The 15,971-nt window shown below is 36.9% G+C and overlaps 1 protein-coding gene and 1 pseudogene across 3 annotated transcripts in view; one reads left to right on the top strand and one right to left on the bottom strand.

The window, feature by feature from the left end:
- Positions 1-15,971, top strand: part of PTPN12 (protein tyrosine phosphatase non-receptor type 12) — a 133,657-nt gene that overhangs the window by 26,679 nt on the left and 91,007 nt on the right. The gene's annotated exons all lie outside the window — the stretch shown is intronic.
- LOC143678227 (protein-tyrosine sulfotransferase 1 pseudogene) lies at positions 6,040-7,504 on the bottom strand (annotated as a pseudogene).

Below are 15,971 nucleotides of genomic sequence, written 5' to 3'. Positions count from 1 at the left end.
TGGACACAATCAAACGCCAATTGTGAAACTAATTAACAAATTCTGACTACTAAAAATAGGCTCCCAGCTTAGGTGAACCTGATCAGAGCGTAGGTTGCTCTCTTTTGCCCCCGTGCCAAGGGGGCAGGACTGACAGAAAAAGGGGGAAAAAAAGAAGGAAACAGAGGTTTTTGTGACTGTGTATCTACAAAGGCTTGACTGCCTCTGGATACAGCGGCGGGACTTTTCAGGCTGCACTGCCCCAGGCATAGGCAGAAGTGAGCTCTTTTGGGGGCTTATCTGGAGCTTGTGCCTTCCCCAGGGGAGGGGTGAAGCCCCACCCAGGTGGAATCCCTCCATCAAGGAATTCAGACACCAGGGCTTGGTAATTTGAAGCCATTAAAACCAGCCTACAACCTCTCCTCTGTCTCCATCATGCCCCAGCAGGGAAAGTCTGCCAAAGTTAAAGGTACCGCAATCATCTTACGCTGGTGGGGCCTGCAGTCAGACAAGCACCACATATGGGCAGGATAAGAAAAACAGAGCCCAGAGACTCCACAGGAAAGTCTTTCAACCTGCTGGGTCTCACCCTCAGGGAAAACCGATGCAGGTGACTCTTTCCTCTTGATAGGCCAGTTTGGTCTGGGAAAATCTGGCTGGGGTCTATAATGTCTAAGTAGACCCTCCTGAGTGTGTGTGGGGGAAAGGCACCACACAAGCAGCCCAAGAAACAAGAAAACAAGATTGAAAAATTCTCCTCTGTTAAGCAAAACTTAAGCTAAAGGTCCAGATAAAGCTGAACGGAATGTCAAAGAACAGACAACAAATTCATCCAGCAAGAAAACCCTACATAAAAGAAGTAAAAGCAATCTCCAGAATAAACTAATTAAGGTAATTAAATGTCTAGACACCAGCAAAAAATAACAAATTACACCAGGAAAATTGAAGATATGGCCCAGTCAAAGGAACAAACCAACAATTCAAATGACATACAGGAGCTGAAACAATTAATTCAGAATGTACGAACAGACATGGAAAACCTCATCAAAAACCAAATCAATGAATTGAGGGAGGATATAAAGAAGGCAAGGAAAGAACAAAAAGAAGAAACTGAAAGTCTGAGAAAACAAATCACAGAACTTATGGGAATGAAAGACACAGCAGAAGAGATGAAAAAAACAATGGAAACCTACAATGGTAGATTTTAAGAGACAGAACATATGATCTCTAAACTGGAGGACGGAACATCTGAAATCCGACAAGAAACAGAAACTATAGGAAAAAAAATGAAAAAATATGAGCAGGGACTCAGGGAATTGAAAGACAATATGAAGCGCATGAATATACGTGTTGTGGGTCTCCCAGAAGGAGAAGAGAGGGAAAAGGAGGAGAAAAACTAATGGAGGAAATTATCACTGAAAATTTCCCAACTCCTATGAAAGACTTAAAATTACAGATCCAAGAAGTGCAGCGTACCCCAAAGAAAATAGGTCCAAATAGACATACTCCAAGACATTTAATAATCAGAATGTCAGAGGTCAAAGAGAAAGAGAGGATCTTGAAAGCAGCAGGAGAAAAACAATCTATCACATACAAGGGAAGCCCAATAAGACTATGCGCAGATCTCTCAGCAGAAACCATGGAGGCGAGAAGACAGTAGGATAATATATTTAAATTATTAAAAGAGAAAAACTGCCAACCAAGAATTCTATATCCAGCAAAATTGTCCTTCAAAAATGAGGGAGAAATTAAAACATTTTCAGACAAAAAATCGCTGAGAGAATTTGTGACCAAAAGACCAGCTCTGCAAGAAATACTAAAGGGAACACTAGAGACAGATACGAAGACAGAAGAGAGAGGTGTGGAGAAGAGTGTAGAAAGGAAGACTATGAGTAAAGGTAAAAAGAAGGAAAATTAGATATGACATATAAAATCCAGAAGGCAAAATAGTAGAAGAAAGTACTACCCATGCAGTAATAACACTGAATGTTAATGGATTAAACTCTCCAATCAAAAGACATAGTCTGGCAGAATGGATTAAAAAACAGGACCCATCTGTATGCTGTCTCTACTCAAAGGACACGAGGCCAAGGACACAAATGGACATTTACACACCAATGTCTATAGCAGCATTATTAACAATCACCAAGAGATGTAAACAGCCAAAATGTCCATCAACAGACAGTTGGCTAAACAAACTGTGACATTTACATAAGATGGAATATTATGCAGCTGTAAGACAGAATAAAGTTATGAAGTATGTAACAACATTAATGGACCTTAAGGACATTATGCTGAGTGTGATTAGCCAGAAACAAAAGGACAAATACTGTATGGTCTCACTGATATGAACTGACATTAGTGAATAATCTTGGAATATTTCCTTGGTAACAGAGACCACCAGGAGATAGAAATAGGGTTAGATATTGGGTAATTGGAGCTGAAGGGATACAGATTGTGTGACAGGACTGAATATAAAAACTCAGAAATGGACAGCACAATATTACCTAACTGTAATACAATTATGTTAAAACACTGAATGAAGCTGCATACGAGAATGATAGAGGGAGGAGGGCTGGGGCATAAATGAAATCACAAAGAAAGATAAACAATAAAGACTGAGATGGTGGGTTGCCTAGAGTGTATAATAATAGTGATTAAATGTACAAATTAAAAAAATGTTTTTGCATGAGGAAGAACAAAAGAATGTCATTACTGCAGTGTGCTGAAAATAGATGGTACTTAATACTTTAAAATTTCAAGTAATGTGTGAGACTAAAGCAAAAAATACTTATTTGGTACAAATCTATACTGACTAGTGCATCTCCTAATATAACTTATGTAGATAGTTGATTGAACACCTTAAGTACATGGGACTTTGTATAGGACATGAGATTTTGTTGGTTTGTACAGGTGATGCACTCATGAATCCCAGAGTGATTTGATCAGTGAGTGGAAAAGTATTTGCACAGTCCCCTTTGGTGAATGGTGAGAACGGGGGAAGACTCAACTTCCTCAAGTTGAATTCTTGAAATTCCCCCAAGCAGTGGACAACCAAAGCTATAGGCTGAGCCACCAGTCTTGGGGTTTGTTCATATGAAACTTAACCCCACAGGGGATAGGTCAAGCCTACTTGAAATTAAGCCTAAGAGTCACCCCCAAGAGAACCTCTTTTGTTGCTCAGATGTGGCCTCTCTCTCCAGCCAACACAGCAAGCAGACTCACCACCCTCCCCCTGTCTACTTGGGACATGACTACCAGGGGTGTGGATCTTCCTGGCAGCGTGGGACAGAAATCCCAGAATGAGCTGAGATTCAGCATCAAGGGATTGAGAAAAACTCTAGAATGAGCTGAGACCCAGCATCAAGGGATTGAGAAAACCTTCTCGACCAAAATGGGGAAGAGTGAAATGAGACAAAGTGTCAATGGCTAAGAGATTCCAAACAGAGTCGAGAGGTTATCCTGCATTAAGTAAATATCACCTTGTTATCCAAGATGTAATGGAGAGGCTGGAGGGAACTGCCTAAAAATGTAGAGCTGTGTTCCAGTAGTCATGTTTCTTGATGATGATTGTATAATGATATAACTTTCACAATATGACTGTGTGATTGTGAAAACCTTCTGTCTGATGGCTCCTTTTATCTACCTTGTCAACAGATAAGAGGAACATATGGAATAAAAATAAATAATAGGGGGAACAAATGTTAAAATAGATTTAGTCTGAAATACTAGTGGTCAATGAAAGGGATCAATAAGAGGTATGGCCTGTAAAATTTTCTTTTTTCTGTTTGTTATATTTTTCTGTTGTCTTTTATTTCTTTTTCTGAATTGATGCTAATGTTCTGGGAAGTAATCATGATGATGAATATGCAACTATGTGATGATATTGTGAATTGCTGAGTGTATGTGTTGGGAATGTTTGTTTCTTGTAATTTTTTTAATTAATAAAAAATAAAAAAAAAAATTTAACCTTTTAAAGTCTACATTTGAGGGCAGGCCACAATGGCTCGTGGCCGAGTTCTCACCTGCCATTCTGGAGACCCGGCTTCATTTCCCAGTTGTCTGCCCATGCAAAATCAAAAAATTCTACATTTGAGTGGTTTTTAGTATATTCACAAAGTACCACACCTGTCACCAGTAATTCCAGAACTTTTCTAACAACCCCACCCCATCCACTAAGTAGTCTTACACCCCTTAGCAGTCAAGCCTCATTTCTTCTTCCCACCAGGCCCTTATCAACCACTAGCCTACTTTCTCTATGGATATCCTATTCTGGACATTTCCTGTAAATAGAATCATACAATATATGGCCTTTTGTATCTGACCTTGCACTTAGTCTAATATTTTCAAGATTCATCCATAGTGAGCACATATCAGTACTTCATTCCTTTTAATGGCCAAATAGTATTCCATTGTGTGAATATGCCACATTTTGTTTAGGCATTCATCAGTTAATGACATTCAAGTTGTTTCCACTCTTGGCTATTATGAATAATGTTTTGTGAGCACATAATGTTTCAGTTTTTGGGTATATACCTAGGAGTAGAATTGCTGGGTTATATAATGACCTTTTAACCTTTTGAGGAATTGCCAACCTATTTTTCCTATTAGGAATGTAACATTGAATTCTACAAACAAAATTTTGATTTTTCTTTACCTCTGCTTAATTTTTCTTCTTCGTTTTGAAAAAGTGGTAATGATTACATTAAAGCAGATCCTTTTATTTTGCCTAATTTTTTTGTATTAAAAACATAAATACCTTCTTTTAGACAATTTTTTATGCATTGATAAGAATAATTAGTACAGCAGATGCCTTGTGTGTTATTAGACATGGGAAGTTGGATTGGGAGGAAGGTGCAAAAATATGACTTAGAAGGTTAGTTTAGTTTAGAATATTTGCCAGGTAATTTTCAAGCTTTTGGATATATAATAAGCCTTATTTCTCTGTGTGTGTACTTATAATGGAAGAGTAGGAGAACAACAATGACAATATATTCTACCCGTCCTGGGAGTTGACCCATAATTTAATTTTAGTTGTCTATCTACCTTAGTCTAAATAGACTTTCAATATACTGTTTAAAATTGTTTTCTGAGCTTTTTAACAGAAACTGGAGCTGGTAGTAAGTGGTGTGATCTCAAGTATCCTACTCAGGTATAGCACCAAATCTTAGCACTTTGACAAGGGATTTGAATGGTCTTTAAAGTTTAAAGATATTTTGGTATTTTCCCTCTTAACAATTCAGCTAATCTGAGGCAGCTAATTAAAGTTTTTCTCTTAAATTCTTCATCTCTTTATAAATCTTGCATATCTTTTCTCAGTCTGTTTACATATTTAAAAACATGCTGTTTGCCTGATGTTATTCAAGGTGCTTTACATATGTGTGGTGTAATTAAAATAAATGGATTTCATCTCTTTCTACTCCTTGACATTATTTTACTTACTGATTTTTTGGGTGTTTATTGTCCTGTGTCCACCAAATTTCCCCTTTGATTTTTTCCTCAGTTGTTAAGTTACGTGTAGTATAATCTTTATGTTTTAGTTAAGTTACGTGGAGGTTTCATCCTTTCTGTGTTCTTCCTTTTATGACTTGGTTTGGGCTTGTATTTACATTGATTTCTATTAGCTGCCTGGGTTTGTCGGTTATTTCTGTCAAAAAAAAAAGAAAAAAAGGGTTCCTTAATTTCATTTTTTTTGCTTCACATTTAAAGTTTTTATTTTGAAAAATAAAATACAAAAGTCATTAAATTGTAAATGTTTGGGGGTAATTCCCCAATTTCTCAGAAACAGCACAATGAATTATTTAAATAATCAAGATAATAATATTATCCACATCAATACATTTAACAGGCACAAATGTTTCTACAAAACATTAGAACATGTACAACCTAGTCTAAAATGAAACTGCCCAACTTTGCATATAGAAACTCATTTTTAAACCCTCCCCTTGAAAACAAAGTTTGAAATCTGGTAAGAAAAGATGAGGCCAAAAACAATTTTAACAGAAAGCACATGTCCCCTCTGGGCTCCTTCTCCATAGAGCTGTGCATGGACTTAGAATAAGAACATTAGATTGGGGAAGCAGATCACTCAGGAAAGCCCAAATGTGCACCAACTTTCCACCCTTGCAGTGGGAAGGGACGGGAAGTGAGTAGGAAATGGAGGCCATGGTACACATACTCCACGCATCTCAGCAGAGGACAGCCAGTCATAGAAATTTCCTGTCCATTAAAAAGGCAGCAGTCTTTCCTCACATATGAAAGATGTTCTTGGCTCTGCTACTCCACTTGTTCAGTCTGGGATTTTTCTTTAAGAAAGTCAGGTAGTTGAAATTCTTCTTTATAGACCCTTCTAGTGTTCTCAGGAATTTTGGGGTCAGGTTTTCCATAGTTAGGTGGATTGGCATATGGGTCATATCCAAGTTTGGCAAGCATGGGTGCAATCACTGCCATGTCTTGTAAAACATCTGGAGGTATTTTCCCAGCCCACTTTGAAAGCGCTCCCACATTGACTGGTTTGATGACTTGGTCTGTAGATCTCTCCACTTTTGACAGAGACACTCCCCCAGCTTTCCCAATCATCTCTTCATGGTGTAATACTGAGTGATTCCATGGAATATGGAGGAACTTTAAGAGAGTTCTCATCCACCGTTCAGGATGTAAGACGAGTTGTTCATAGTGAACTAACATGCATTTTTTATAACTAACTTCCATACACTGGTTATACATGGTCTCTATGGCACGATTCCACTTGATCAAACAGTCTCTATAGCTGTTCAGGTCAAATCCAGCTATTGTAACTTTTCGAGAAATCACTGAATGTACTGAAGCCCGGCCATCTCGGACCATCAGAAGAAATTTGGCATTGGGGAATAACCTGGCAAGGTAAGTTAAGGATTTCAGGGCAAAAGGATCTTTGTTACACAAATAAGGGGCTGGCTCCCCATGCTTAACAATTACTTCTAACAAAAAGGCTTGCATAGCAGAATCCAGCACTTCATCGGTGACACCAGCCTCATCCAATCGGATCTTCTCCTTACTTGACCGTGACCACATCTGCTTCAGAGCCAGGATTCGGGGAATGACCCTGGTTTCTTCTCCACAGCGAATGTCAGGATGTGCATCTAACATGGCCCTCATGAGTGTGGTTCCACTCCGTGGCACACCTCCAATAAATATTAAAGGCATATCTTTGTGATAGGCAAAGGTTTTGTTGGCTTTGACGTCAAGGACAGTTCGCACAGTGGTCTTTGTGCTCTCTAATTTGACTGGCTGGCTATGTTCCTCTATTCAGTGATGGCATTCCATGGCATGCTGGCCCAAGTAAAACACAGTCACAGAACTAATCACCAGACATGCCAATAATAAGTTCTGCTTCAGTTTTCCAACCATCTTGTTGTGGTAATCCTGTTATTAAAAAGATATTTTCCTCTAAATGATTTTCAAAGAATGTTCAGGCCATGGAGATTTTACTTCAGGAAGTTGATGAAGATCTGGGACGATTGGGGAGCCACTGCACTGTCTCTTCAGCATCCTGGGCTTAGCCGCTTCTCCCGCCGCCCTAGGTCGGGACCATTTCGCCAGTCCCAGGAGCCCGACCTCACCGCCAGGAGCCAGCGGCTGCCAACCCAGCCGGGCCCGGCGGAGTAGCGCTGCGGCAACCCGCGCTGGCGGCCGCCTGAGCAGCGACTCCCGCCGCCTCAACGTCTGCGGCCAGCCTCCTCGGCGGCCGTGAGATCACATACATCCCGCCCTTAATTTCATTTTTAATTGAAAAGACTGTGTAATTAAAGGAAAGAAAATTGTTGCCTCTAATCTTGGACTAACAAAACTATCTTTCTTCATTGGCAGTGGGGTTAGAAAGTAAGGGCCAAACTTGGGAGATGTTCACCAGAATTTAAAATTGATTGGATATGAAAGGAGGCAGAAGGACAGATGGTGATGTTGGGGGGAGGGAGGGCTGTTTTCAAAATTATTAGATGGTTTTAAGCCTGAATGGCAAAGGAAGACAGAAGAGAAATTTGAAAAGTCAGATGAGTTCCTTTTTATCTAATTAAGTTTGAATTGCAGGAGGGATATCCTGTTTGGGGTGTTCAGTAAGCAGTTTAAATATGGAACTGGAACTAAATATACAGGTCAGGACTAGAGATAGATTTGGAGTTGTCATAACAATAAATTTGCTAAAAGTCTGATGTTATAACAGTTCCATAGAGAATGCGAATTTAGGGTCTGGGAAGCAGAGGAGGAGCCAAAAGAGGACTGATGGAGAGGTAGGAGGAAGGAGAATCAAGAGACAGTTGTCCTTTGAAACCTTAAGAAAGGGATTTTTAAAAGAGGCTTATCATCAGTGTTAAATGCTTTGTAGGAATTGGTGGTATTGAGATTGTCTTTTGGGGGAATATTGATGACTTCATAAAAACAGTTTCAGTAGAAGTGGCAGAGGGAAGAATGACATTGTTAAGGGGTCAGGAGTTACTGGTTCACCAGGAAGTGCAGGTTTCTTTTTAAAATATTTGATCTGTTGACCACAGCTTTGTGGTAGTTTGACCCAGCAAAAAATAATTTATTTCCACATAGTAGTAAATACGTATTGAGTTCTCTTAAACTAGCAACTCTTACTGTGCTACATTTATTTTTGCAAAGATTAATATGAATTCTGATCCATACTCTTAATGACAGATATTTGGAATTATCTTTGTTTTATTTTTCAGTTGGAGGTAAAGACAATCGATACTATTGTTGTTAATGTGTGAAGGCTGGAACTTGATATTCTCAATTTTCTTGTATGTTTATATTATACATTTGGAATAATGAGATACTTTGAAAGTCTGGGTTTGGCAGAGTATTCCCTTATGAAGACTAAAGGAAACTATAATGATCATATTTTCTTAAATCAAGACCAAGATACATAATATAATAGGAGGGCACAGTTAGGAGTCACAGTTTTCATACCCAGATTTCAGAATTTTCACAGAAATTTACTCTGGGTAAAATGGAACATAATATTTGAAATTGGGATTCACCTGGAAAATGTGGAACCAGCTGTTAACATTAATTTTATAGAGAGAGGGGCATTAGATAAAGGTTGATGAATAAAGTGTTAAAGAGGATGTGTGAGGGGCTTATTAGTGGAAACAGAGAGCAAAATAACCAAACCTAGGAACACTTTTCCATTTACTGTGTTATTATCTTCATTTCACTAAAATTAAGATATAACGAAATAATTTTATTGCCCTGTTAATACAAATGGGATTCTTCTTATTGCTATAAGAACACAGCTGGAGGCTAGGGAGAGGATAAAATTGTATTATACTTTCGTGACCAATTTTGATCTTGAAAAAACACTGCATTTTCTAGGAAGACAGGAGCATTTTCTTTAAGAAAGGAAGAGCATTTTCTTGTCTTGACTCTGCAAAAAACAATCAAAGACTTACTTTGGTATTGTTTTATTACCTTTTTTCTTTAGTTTTTCTGCCTTTCCATATTTCTTTTTAATTTTTATTGTGGTAACATATACACAGAATTTCCCATTTTCACCACTTTTGTGTGTAGAATTCACTGGTATTAGTAGCATTCACAGTATTGTGCTACCATCACCAACTTCTGTTATCAAAACTTTTTTATAATAAAAAACAAACAAATTCTGTACCCATTAAGCAACAACTTCTTATTCTCCTTGCCCTCCAATTTGTAAGCAACTTTCTGTCTTTATGGATTTTCATATTCTAGGTGTTTCTTATAAGTGGAATCTTTGATATTTTTCCTTTTGTGTCTGGCTTTTTTCATTCAATGTGAGTTCTTCAGAATTCAGTCATGTTATAGCATGTATCAGAACTCTATTCCTTTTTTTTTTTTTTATTAATTAAAAAAAATTAACTAACACAACATTAGAAATCACTCCATTCTACATATGCAATCAGTAATTCTTAATATCATCACATAGGTGTATGGTCATCATTTCTCAGTACATATACATCGATTTAGAGAAAGAAATAGCACGACAACAGAAAAAGAAATAAAGTGATAACACAAAGAAAACACAAATAAAAATAAAAAGTACAAAAATATATAAGAGAAAGAAAAAAAAAACAAAAAAAACTATAGATCAGATGCAGCTTCATTCAGCGTTCCAACATAATTACATTACAGTTAGGCAGTATTGTGCTGACCATTTTTTTTTTTTTTTTTTTTAAGACATCATTCCATTCTACATATGCAATCAGTAATTCTTAACATCATCACATAGATGCATGATCATCGTTTCTTAGTACATTTGCATCGGTTTAGAAGAACTAGCAGTATAACAGAAAAAAATATATAATGTTAATATAGAGAAAAAAAATAAAAGTAATAATAATAAGAACAAAACAAACAAAACAAAACAAAACAAGAACCTATAGCTCGGATGCAGCTTCGTTCAGTGTTTTAACATGATTACTTTACAATTAGGTATTATTGTGCTGTCCATTTTTGAGTTTTTGTATCTAGTCCTATTGCACAGTCTGTATTCCATCAGCTCCAATTACCCATTATCTTACCCTGCTTCTAACTCCTGCTGAACTCTGTTACCAATGACATATTCCAAGTTTATTCTCGAGTGTCGATTCACATCATTGGGACCATACAGTATTTGTCTTTTAGTTTTTGGCTAGACTCACTCAGCATAATGTTCTCTAGGTCCATCCATGTTATTACATGCTTCATAAGTTTATCCTGCCTTAAAGCTGCATAATATTCCATCGTATGTATATACCACAGTTTGTTTAGCCACTCGTCTGTTGATGGACATTTTGGCTGTTTCCATCTCTTTGCAATTGTAAATAACGCTGCTATAAACATTGGTGTGCAAATGTCTGTTTGAGTTTTTGCCCTTAATTCCTTTGAGTAGATTCCCAGCAATGGTATTGCTGGGTCGTATGGCAATTCTATATTCAGCTTTTTGAGGAACCGCCAAACTGCTTTCCACAGTGGTTGCACCATTTGACATTCCCACCAACAGTGGATAAGTGTACCTCTTTCACCGCATCCTCTCCAGCACTTGTCATTTTCTGTTTTGTTGATAATGGCCATTCTGGTGGGTGTGAGATGATATCTCATTGTGGTTTTGATTTGCATTTCTCTAATGGCCAGGGACATTGAGCATCTCTTCATGTGTCTTTTGGCCATTTGTATTTCCTCCTCTGAGAGGTGTCTATTCAAGTCTTTTTCCCATTTTGTAATTGGGTTGGCTATCTTTTTGTTGTTGAGTTGAACAATCTCTTTATAAATTCTGGATACTAGACCTTTATCTGATATGTCATTTCCAAATATTGTCTCCCATTGTGTAGGCTGTCTTTCTACTTTCTTGATGAAGTTCTTTGATGCACGAAAGTGTTTAATTTTGAGGAGCTCCCATTTATTTATTTCCTTCTTCAGTGCTCTTGCTTTAGGTGTAAGGTCCATAAAACCACCTCCAATTGTAAGATTCATAAGATATCTCCCTACATTTTCCTCTAACTGTTCTATGGTCTTAGACCTAATGTTTAGATCTTTGATCCATTTTGAGTTAACTTTTGTGTAGGGTGTGAGAGATGGGTCTTCTTTCATTCTTTTGCATATGGATATCCAGTTCTCTAGGCACCATTTATTGAAGAGACTGCTCTGTCCCAGGTGAGTTGGCTTGACTGCCTTATCAAAGATCAAATGTCCATAGATGAGAGGGTCTATATCTGAGCACTCTATTCGATTCCATTGGTCGATATATCTATCTTTATGCCAATACCATGCTGTTTTGACCACTGTGGCTTCATAATATGCCTTAAAGTCAGGCAGCGCGAGACCTCCAGCTTCGTTTTTTTTCCTCAAGATGTTTTTAGCAATTCGGGGCACCCTGCCCTTCCAGATAAATTTGCTTATTGGTTTTTCTATTTCTGAAAAATAAGTTGTTGGGATTTTGATTGGTATTGCATTGAATCTGTAAATCAATTTAGGTAGGATTGACATCTTAACTATATTTAGTCTTCCAATCCATGAACACGGTATGCCCTTCCATCTATTTAGGTCTTCTGTGATTTCTTTTAGCAGTTTTTTGTAGTTTTCTTTATATAGGTTTTTTGTCTCTTTAGTTAAATTTATTCCTAGGTATTTTATTCTTTTAGTTGCAATTGTAAATGGGATTCGTTTCTTGATTTCCCCCTCAGCTTGTTCATTACTAGTGTATAGAAATGCTACAGATTTTTGAATGTTGATCTTGTAAGCTGCTACTTTGCTGTACTCATTTATTAGCTCTAGTAGTTTTTTTTTTTTTTTAATTTTTTTTTTTATTAATTAAAAAAAGAATTAACAAAACAATTAGAAATCATTCCAATCTACATGTACAATCAGTAATTCTTAATAACATCACATAGTTGCATATTCATCATTTCTTAGTACATTTGCATCAATTTAGAAAAAGAAATAAAAAGACAACAGAATAAGAATTAAAACAATAATAGAAAAAGAAAAAAAAACAAAAAAAAACAAAAACAAAAAACCTATACCTCACATGCAGCTTCATTCAGTGTTTTAACATAATTGCATTACAATTGGGTAGTATTGTGCTGTCCATTTCTGAGTTTTTATATCCAGTCCCGTTGTACAGTCTGTATCCCTTCAGCTCCAATTATCCCTTCTCTTTTTTTTTTTTTTTTAATTAACGGAAAAAAAGAAATTAACCCAACATTTAGAGATCATACCATTCTACACATGCAATCACCAATTCTTAACATCATCACATAGATGCATGATCATCATTTCTAAGTACATTTGCATTGGTTTAGAAGAACTAGCAACATAACTGAAAAAGATATAGAATGTTAATATAGAGAAAAAAATAAAAGTAATAATAGTAAAATCAAAACAAAACAAAACAAAACAAAACAAAAACCTATAGCTCAGATGCAGCTTCATTCAGTGTTTTAACATGATTACTTTACAATTAGGTATTATTGTGCTGTCCATTTTTGAGTTTTTGTATCTAGTCCTGTTGCACAGTCTGTATCCCTTCAGCTTCAATTACCCATTGTCTTACCCTGTTTCTAACTCCTGCTGAACTCTGTTACCAATGACATATTTCAAGTTTATTCTCGAATGTCCGTTCACATCAGTGGGACCATACAGTATTTGTCCTTTAGTTTTTGGCTGGATTCACTCAGCATAATATTCTCTAGGTCCATCCATGTTATTACATGGTTCATAAGTTTATCTTGTCTTAAAGCTGCATAATATTCCATCGTATGTATATACCACAGTTTGTTTAGCCACTCTTCTGTTGATGGAGATTTTGGCTGTTTCCATCTCTTTGCAATTGTAAATAATGCTGCTATAAACATTGGTGTGCAAATGTCCGTTTGTGTCTTTGCCCTTAAGTCCTTTGAGTAGATACCTAGCAATGGTATTGCTGGGTCGTATGGCAATTCTATATTCAGCTTTTTGAGGAACCGCCAAACTGCCTTCCACAGTGGTTGCACCCTTTGACATTCCCACCAACAGTGGATAAGTGTGCCTCTTTCTCCGCATCCTCTCCAGCACTTGTCATTTTCTGTTTTGTTGATAATGGCCATTCTGGTGGGTGTGAGATGATATCTCATTGTGGTTTTGATTTGCATTTCTCTAATGGCCAGGGACATTGAGCATCTCTTCATGTGCCTCTTGGCCATCCGTATTTCCTCTTCTGAGAGGTGTCTGTTCAAGTCTTTTTCCCATTTTGTAATTGGGTTGGCTGTCTTTTTGTTGTTGAGTTGAACAATCTCTTTATAAATTCTGGATACTAGACCTTTATCTGATATATCATTTCCAAATATTGTCTCCCATTGTGAAGGCTGTCTTTCTACTTTCTTGATGAAGTTCTTTGATGCACAAAAGTGTTTAATTTTGAGGAGTTCCCATTTATTTATTTCCTTCTTCAGTGCTCTTGCTTTAGGTTTAAGGTCCATAAAACCGCCTCCAGTTGTAAGATCCATAAGATATCTCCCAACATTTTCCTCTAACTGTTTTATGGTCTTAGACCTAATGTTTAGATCTTTGATCCATTTTGAGTTAACTTTTGTATAGGGTGTGAGAGATGGGTCTTCTTTCATTCTTTTGCATATGGATATCCAGTTCTCTAGGCACCATTTATTGAAGAGACTGCTCTGTCCCAGGTGAGTTGGCTTGACTGCCTTATCAAAGATCAAATGTCCATAGATGAGAGGGTCTATATCTGAGCACTCTATTCGATTCCATTGGTCGATATATCTATCTTTATGCCAATACCATGCTGTTTTGACCACTGTGGCTTCATAATATGCCTTAAAGTCAGGCAGCGCGAGACCTCCAGCTTCGTTTTTTTTCCTCAAGATGTTTTTAGCAATTCGGGGCACCCTGCCCTTCCAGATAAATTTGCTTATTGGTTTTTCTATTTCTGAAAAATAAGTTGTTGGGATTTTGATTGGTATTGCATTGAATCTGTAAATCAATTTAGGTAGGATTGACATCTTAACTATATTTAGTCTTCCAATCCATGAACACGGTATGCCCTTCCATCTATTTAGGTCTTCTGTGATTTCTTTTAGCAGTTTTTTGTAGTTTTCTTTATATAGGTTTTTTGTCTCTTTAGTTAAATTTATTCCTAGGTATTTTATTCTTTTAGTTGCAATTGTAAATGGGATTCGTTTCTTGATTTCCCCCTCAGCTTGTTCATTACTAGTGTATAGAAATGCTACAGATTTTTGAATGTTGATCTTGTAACCTGCTACTTTGCTGTACTCATTTATTAGCTCTAGTAGTTTTGTTGTGGATTTTTCCGGGTTTTCGACGTGTAGTATCATATCGTCTGCAAACAGTGATAGTTTTACTTCTTCCTTTCCAACTTTGATGCCTTGTATTTCTTTTTCTTGTCTAATTACTCTGGCTAGAACCTCCAACACAATGTTGAATAATAGTGGTGATAGTGGACATTCTTGTCTTGTTCCTGATCTTAGGGGGAAAGTTTTCAATTTTTCCCCATTGAGGATGATATTAGCTGTGGGTTTTTCATATATTCCCTGTATCATTTTAAGGAAGTTCCCTTGTATTCCTATCTTTTGAAGTGTTTTCAACAGGAAAGGATGTTGAATCTTGTCAAATGCCTTCTCTGCATCAATTGAGATGATCATGTGATTTTTCTGCTTTGATTTGTTGATATGGTGTATTACATTAATTGATTTTCTTATGTTGAACCATCCTTGCATACCTGGGATGAATCCTACTTGGTCATGATGTATAATTCTTTTAATGTGTTGTTGGATACGATTTGCTAGAATTTTATTGAGGATTGTTGCATCTATATTCATTAGAGAGATCGGCCTGTAGTTTTCTTTTCTTGTAATATCTTTGCCTGGTTTTGGTATGAGGGTAATGTTGGCTTCATAGAATGAATTAGGTAGTTTTCCCTCCACTTTGATTTTTTTGAAGAGTTTGAGGAGAGCTGGTACTAATTCTTTCTGGAATGTTTGATAGAATTCACATGTGAAGCCGTCTGGTCCTGGACTTTTCTTTTTAGGAAGCTTTTGAATGACTGCTTCAATTTCTTTACTTGTGATTGGTTTGTTGAGGTCATCTATGTCTTCTTGAGTCAAAGTTGGTTGTTCATGTCTTTCCAGGAACCCGTCCATTACCTCTAAATTGTTGTATTTATTAGCGTAAAGTTGTTCATAATATCCTGTTATTACCTCCTTTATTTCTGTGAGGTCAGTAGTTATGTCTCCTCTTCCATTTCTGATCTTATTTATTTGCATCCTCTCTCTTCTTCTTTTTGTCAATCTTGCTAAGGGCCCATCAATCTTGTTGATTTTCTCATAGAACCAACTTCTGGCCTTATTGATTTTCTCTATTGTTTTCATGTTTTCAATTTCATTTATTTGTGCTCTAATCTTTGTTATTTCTTTCCTTTTGCTTGCTTTGGGGTTAGCTTGCTGTTCTTTCTCCAGTTCTTCCAAATGGATAGTTAATTCCTGAAT

The sequence above is a fragment of the Tamandua tetradactyla genome, chromosome 1, assembly GCF_023851605.1.
Source record: "Tamandua tetradactyla isolate mTamTet1 chromosome 1, mTamTet1.pri, whole genome shotgun sequence".
In the NCBI taxonomy this organism is placed as follows: Eukaryota; Metazoa; Chordata; class Mammalia; order Pilosa; family Myrmecophagidae; genus Tamandua; species Tamandua tetradactyla.
The sequence above is the reverse complement of the archived record's forward strand: the minus strand, read 5'-3'. Positions and strand labels throughout refer to the sequence as shown.